This window comes from Eptesicus fuscus, chromosome 8 (assembly GCF_027574615.1).
Source record: "Eptesicus fuscus isolate TK198812 chromosome 8, DD_ASM_mEF_20220401, whole genome shotgun sequence".
NCBI classification, from domain to species: Eukaryota; Metazoa; Chordata; class Mammalia; order Chiroptera; family Vespertilionidae; genus Eptesicus; species Eptesicus fuscus.
Window position 1 is genome coordinate 47,477,490 of NC_072480.1, and position 6,905 is coordinate 47,484,394.

The 6,905-nt window shown below is 41.5% G+C and overlaps 1 non-coding gene across 1 annotated transcript; it reads left to right on the forward strand.

The window, feature by feature from the left end:
* Positions 1-687: 687 nt before the first annotated feature.
* Positions 688-766, forward strand: MIR9215A-5 (microRNA mir-9215a-5). The gene is given in 1 exon segment (NR_128924.2): positions 688-766. It is a non-coding gene; the product is annotated as a microRNA mir-9215a-5 (primary transcript).
* Positions 767-6,905: the final 6,139 nt, after the last annotated feature.

Below are 6,905 nucleotides of genomic sequence, written 5' to 3' on the forward strand. Positions count from 1 at the left end.
ACTCTCTGTCTCTCTCTTGCTGCCGTTAAGATTCTCTCTTTATCATTTATATTTGCCATTGAAATTATGACATGTCTTGAAGTGGGTCTTTTGGGGTTGATCCTGCTTGGGACTCTCTGTACTTGTGTAACTTTTATCTTTCCCATATCCAGGAAGTTTTCTGTCATTATTTCTTCAAATAGATTTTCTAATCCCTGCTGCTCTTCTTGTCCTTCTGGCAGCCCTATTACATGCATGTTACTTCATTTCATGTTGTCCCGAAGCTCCCTTAGGCTTTCCTCCTGCTTTTTAATTTTTTTCTCCAATTGCTGTTCAGATTGAGCTTGTTTCTGTACCTGCTCTTCTAACTCACTAATTCGGTCCTCTGCTTCTTCTAGTCTACTGTTGAAACTTTCCATGGTGTTTTTGATTGTAGCTATATCACTTTTCATTTCTTCCTGATTCTTGCATAAGTTGTTTATTTTCTCATCCATCCGATGTATAAATTCCATGACCATTACTCTGAACTCTTTTTCGGTCATGTTGCAAGCTTCAGTTTCACTAATTTCCTTTCTTGGCGACTCCTCATTTTCTTTCCTCTGGGGATTGTGTCTTCTCCCCATTCTGACTATCACCAGAAAGCTCAAGCTTCACTTTGCGTGGACCTGGGCCGTGTGTTGTGGGGACTTCGCTCCACCCGAGTTTCACTGAAGTGTTCTGACACTAGGACGTGTGGCTGCCATTGGTTGGTGGGAACCAGGCTTGCCCTGGGTCAGTGTCCCCAGTGTTCTGTGTGGTCTCGTGTGCACACTTAGAATCAGGGGCCCTGTCTGCACCACACTGTTGGTATGTGCTAAAAATGAGATCCTTAGCATGTGCCAGGAGTCAAAGTTTCCCTGTGTCTGCACCAAGAATCGAGTGTCAGAGTCTCTGTTGCCTTGTGCCCTTTCTCATTGAGAATCAGGGTCCCCGTGTGTGCATGCACCAACAATTGGAGTCACTGGCTCTTAGTGTGAATGCGCTGTGAGTCAGGGATCCCAGGCAGCTGTGTCCGGCGTGCCAAATTCCCTGAAGTGGAGCTGCGTCCTGTGTGTGCTCTCTCTACTGAGCCAAACCAGCTAGGGCTTTGCACACTCTCAAATTCCTGAAGGGGAGCTGCCTCCGTGCACTCTCCCAGATTCCCCGAAGGGGAGTGGAGTCCATCCTGCACACCAAATTCCCCAAAGGGGAGCCTCTCTGTGCACGCTCTAAGATTCCCCGAAGGGGAACTGTGTCCTGCAAGCCAAATTCCCCAAAGAGGGAGCCCTCTGTGCGCGCTGTCAGATTTCCCCGAAGGGGACCTGTGTTTGTCCTGTGTGCCAAATTCCCTAAAGGGGAGCGTGTCCATGCACGGGGCACTCTGCAGCTTGGACGAGGGGCGGGTCTATCAGTTACTATGGCGCTATCCCGCTATCCGCGAACCTGCAGGGAGGGGGATAGGCTCTTTGACTCACGGAAATCTGCTGCCGGGAAGTCTGGATTCTTATTGTCTGTTGGTCTGAAGCTGTGATAGCAGTTCTCTGTCCCCAGTGGCTGCAGGGTCCTGGTTTGTGTCTGAAGCCAGGATCCTAGTCTCAAGCAGCTGTTTCTCAAGATGGCGTGGTCTCCGCGTCCGCACCAGACACTGAGTGTCTGCTTTGTGCGCGGGGCTCCACTGTCTAGGACTGCCCGGTTAGGCAGCCCCTTGGAAGACCTGCAGAATCTATCTGACCCTAGCTCATACACACACACACACACACACACACACACCACAGATGTCTACACTCTCCTCTATGGGTTGCTCACTCACTCACACTCTCTCTCTCCCTACCTTCCTGCCGGTCGCCATCTTTTTCCAAGACTAGGTGAGTTTGTTATACTAGTATGTAGGAACCCTGAGGGCAATAAAGAGATAACTTCCTAACTCCTAACATACGAATAAGGAGAATGATTAAAAAGCAGACGTGAGAACCTAAACACTCTCCAGTTTGGGTCATGTAATATAGTTTACTTTATGGGTCAAAAAACTTTTTAAAAGCTAGATAGTAAATATTTTAGCTTTTGCAAGTTGTACAGTATCTATCACAGCTACTCACCTCTAGCATGAAAGCAGGTGCAGACTATATACAAATACTAGTAAATGGGTACAACTATGTTCCATTAAGTAATGAGGCTTTACTTAAAGGGCAGAGAGAGGGCCACATTTGGCTCCCACACATAGTTTACCAACCCCTGGGCTAATGACCCCTAAAGGCAGTGCTATATTAAAACACAATACCATAATTAATGTTTATCATTATGGCCTTGGCTCAGCAAGAAAAGTTTTAATTACATTTAGTAATTTAGTGTTCTTCATTTAAAAAGCCAGAAAAATTTGTGATGTTAGAAAGAGTCTATCTAGAGTTAGAAGGAATTTTGGTGTTTAAGGGATAAATACTAAGCTATACAGAAGATAATAATGAAAAAAAAAAAAAGAATAGCACATTCCCTATGTTTGCATGGCTGAGGTTGTTATCCCTATGGATTTCTGTGTGAGCATGTATAGAGTATTTATACATGTGTTCTAGACCTGCGCTGTCCGGCACCATAAGCACTGGCTTCACGTGGTTCTTGAGCACTTGAACTGTGGCTAATATGGCTGAGGAACTCAGTTTTTTGCTTTACTTATTCTTGAGTAAAAATTAAAAGCAGATATTTTAATGACTGAAAAACTTTAAATATTTTGATACAACTTTGGTGAACTTTCTCAACATAATTTTTAGAAATCTAAACACAGATCAATTACTTCTCATGAAAATTTTGCATCCAACTTGAGGTGTGTATTGCACTATATTTCTCTTGGACAACATATCTAATATATTTCTACTGAATAGACTACTGTAGTGCAGGAAGTCAACATTTTTTCTTCTGTATGTGAACAGTTGGGAGAGATGAGACCACAGAGAGTGTGGCATAGCGAGTTAATGGGAGAGAAGTGATTTATCCATAGTTCTACTATTCCAGCTCCTCGGCTCATCCTATTGAACTGTGGTGCCTTAATAACCCTTAATGGAATCAAATCTCCCCTGAGATATCTCTAAATCTGCATTTTTCTGCTAATGTGAATTCTGATGTTTGTGAAGAGACCAATAGTCGAAATGATCAATTGTCATTCCCAGGTGGTAGGGCCTCCACAGGCTGTGAGACTAAAGAACTGGCCCAGCACCAGCAGTTCAATCAAACATGCACATCCTGATGACCCCTTGAGAAAAATCCAAAAAAAAAAAATCAGATTTGTTCTTTCTTTGTCTGAAAATTCCCCACAATAGCTGTATGTATGTCAGCAGAACCAGACCCAGGTTTCCTGAATCCCAGGAAAGTTTTCTTTTTCTCTGCCAATTCTCATTAAAAGCAAAGTCAAGGGTAAAAGTCAAGGGCAAAAATACCCAACAAGAATTTATTGCTAACTTTCTCCAAATTGAGATTTCAGCAATAACATTTTGTTATCATTGCACCTACACGTCTTTCCTGCCAGAAGCCAAAAGACTGATAATCAAAATATTAACCTTTTGCACTCGGATGTCGAGTGTGACTCGACACGGTTAGCATTAGAATAAAGGAATCGAGAAAAAAAGCAAGCGAGTGCAAAGGGTTTTAACAGGTTGCACAGTCTGAGCACCCACCAATCAGAATGAATGCTGGCAGAGCTGGGAGGGAAGTTTGGGCATCCACTTCATCTCAAGTCCCATATTCCTTACCTTCCGCCACGTTTGCTTTACATTCCACACCCAGAGTTCCCCATGATCTCTAGAGCTCCACTCACCCTGCAGCCACTTTGATGGGGGGTTCAAGAGTCCTTTCTAGCTCTCCCAGATCCCCCTGTCCATGGAGCTAGTTGCCATTGCCCCAGATCTGGGCCTTCTACTAAACTGTTCATCACACAGAACCACAGCATGCTTGACCACAGTAACACCATCATGATGACTTTGCTGAAGATTGTCCCCTATCTCTCCCATTGAACTCTATCTTCCACCTTCAGTGGCTGCAAATCCACCTTTGGATGCAGAACTTGAACCCAATTGTCCTTGTGGAAGCCTGTCCCCATCCCTCTCACTCTCTGCCCTCCCCATCCCCAATCCCCTGTCAAACTGTATCTCAACCTCTCAGTGTATGTATGAAGATGTCCCCTATGCTCATGTGCCTTTCTTCTCATTTACCCATGGGAGATAAGTGGATAGAAATTATATTTCACTTGGTGGCTTTTCCCCACATGTAATATTCCTTCTATATTTGTAATTTGACAAGAATGAACTATGGTTAATAGTACTGTATTGTAAATTTGAAGGTTGCTAAAAGTTGCCAAAAGTTGCTTTAAAGTTCTCATCCTAAGAAAAGAAATTTGTTACTGTGTGATTGACTCATTGTGATCATTTCACAACATATACATATATGGAATCATTATGTTGTACACATAAAATTATTATTATGTTATATGTCAATATCTCAATTTTAAAAATAAATAAATAAATAAAATCTAATAAAAATAATTTTAAATGTTTTTTTCTGACCTAAGTATCTGTCATGAATAGACTGGATGAACCAACACTGAATCATGATACTTTCATTTCATGGAGTATTATTAACACATACACCAAAAGTAAATGAACTACAACTACCTTTACCAACATGGGTCCATTTCGCAAACATAATGTGGCATTAAGGAAGCCAAAATCAAAACAATCCATTTATGTAAAGTTCAAATGCAATCAAAACTAAATGATTGCTAGAAGTCAGGGTAGGCATTACCTATAAAGAAGTGGAAGAGAAAGGGGATTATGAGGTGCTTCAAGGAGGGGTTCAGAAGGCTGGCGGGATTCTTTTTGCCCTAGTGGTGACTACATAGAGGAGTGCATTTTATGACAAGTCATTGAACCATACACTTATAATTTATTCATTTTCTGTAGGTGTTTAACACCCCAATAGAAAAGTCAAGAAACCTGTTTTCTAATAAATAGAAAAATAAAATAAATTATATTAATATTCAGTGACAAAGACTAATGTTTTCTCCAGTGCAAAATAGGTAACACTACCTTGATTCGATTTAAGGTACCAGAAATTTCACCATCAGAAATTCAGCCTTTGTGGTTAAAGCATGATCCTATTATACTGATAGAAAGTATGTCACAGATGATTGGGGGTTAGTTCATCCTTATAGTGTCAGGCTTAAGTGGGAGAGCTCTGCAGTCAGAATGCCCAGCTCCCATTCTGGTTCTACTACTCACTATCGGTTCCAGTCACTTTTGCTATATAACAAACCACCCCAAAACCTCATGACTTGAAACAGAAACCATTTACTCTGCTCACAGATTCTGTGTGTCCGAAATTTTTGGAAGTGCTCATCTGAGTAACTCCTTTGCTCCTTGTAGCATTGACTAAGATCGTTCAGTGATTCTCAGCAGGCAGATGAGCTGGCCTGGAGGGTTCAAGACAGTTTCATTCACATGTTGAAACTGGAGATGAAATAACTCACAGGCTCAGATTGCCAACCAAAGCATGTTCAAGTGACCTCTCTGTGTAACTTGTCTTTTCCCAATATGGCAGCCTCAGGTAATCAGACACCACACATCACATGGCAGCTAAGAACCCTAAGTACAAGTGTTTCAGTGATCAAGCAGAAGTGACATAGGAATGCAGACTAATGCAGCCACTGTAGAAAGCAGCATGGAGTGAACCCAAAAATTAAAAATGGAACTGCCTTATGACCCAGTGATTCCACTTCTAGGAACTTACCCAAAGATACCCAAAGCACGAATTTGAAAGAATATATTGTAATATGTACCTCTGTGTTCACTGATGTGTTATCTACAATAGCAAAGATTTTGGAAACAGTCCAAGTGTCCATCATTAGATGAATGGATAAAAAAGCTGTGATACATTTACACAAAGGAATACTACTCAGTTGTAAAAAAGAAGGAAATCTTAACCTTTGCAACAGCCTGGATGGACCTGGAGAGCATTATGCTAAGTGAAATAAGCCAGTCAGAGAAAGACAAGTACCATATGATTTCACTTATATGTGGAATTTAGTGAACAAAATGAATTAACAAGCAAAAATAGAGACAGACTCATAGATAGAGAACAGGTTAACAGCTGTTGTGGGAGGGAGGTGACTGGAGGAATAGAAGAATTGAGCAAAAAGAAAAAAGAGAGAAAAACTCGTGAACATGGACAACAGTGTGGTCACTGCTGGGGAAGCAGAGATGGGGGTAAGGTGGGAGAGTATTGGGGGGATAAATGGTGATAGATGGAGATTTGACTTGGGGTGGTGAATACACAAAACAGTGTATAGATGATGTGTTGTAGAACTATGCACCTGAAACCTGTATAATTTTTTTAACCAGTGTCAGCCCAATTAATTCAATAAAAAGAAAAAAAAATAAAGAAAAATATAGAAAACTTGAAAAAATGCAGAAGCCAAGTAGTGTCACATTAGCCATATTATATTAGGTAAAGTAGTCAGAAATCCATCCAGATTCAAAGGAAAGAGATATAGACCCAATCCCTTGATGGAAAGTGTTAGTCACTAGGTCACATTGTCCAAGAACATGTAGGATGAGAAATCTTGTTGCGGCCATCCGGGAAAATTACCATCTACCACACTTGCTGTGTGATGGGGTAAATTTTTTCAACTCACCAAGACTCAGTTACTTCATTTGTAAAATAATGGTAATAATATTTAACCACCTCGTGAGGACTGATGAGAGCAGTACCAGGGTCATAGGATGAGATCAGGAAACATTATTCATTTACCTCCTCATGAAGGTAGCAGGAGAGGAGAAAAATGGAGGAGGAGAGAGAGATGGTGCTAGAGTAAAAGTCAGAGGTTGGGCACAGGTAGAGGGGCAGAGAGGGGAGAAACAGGCAAGTTG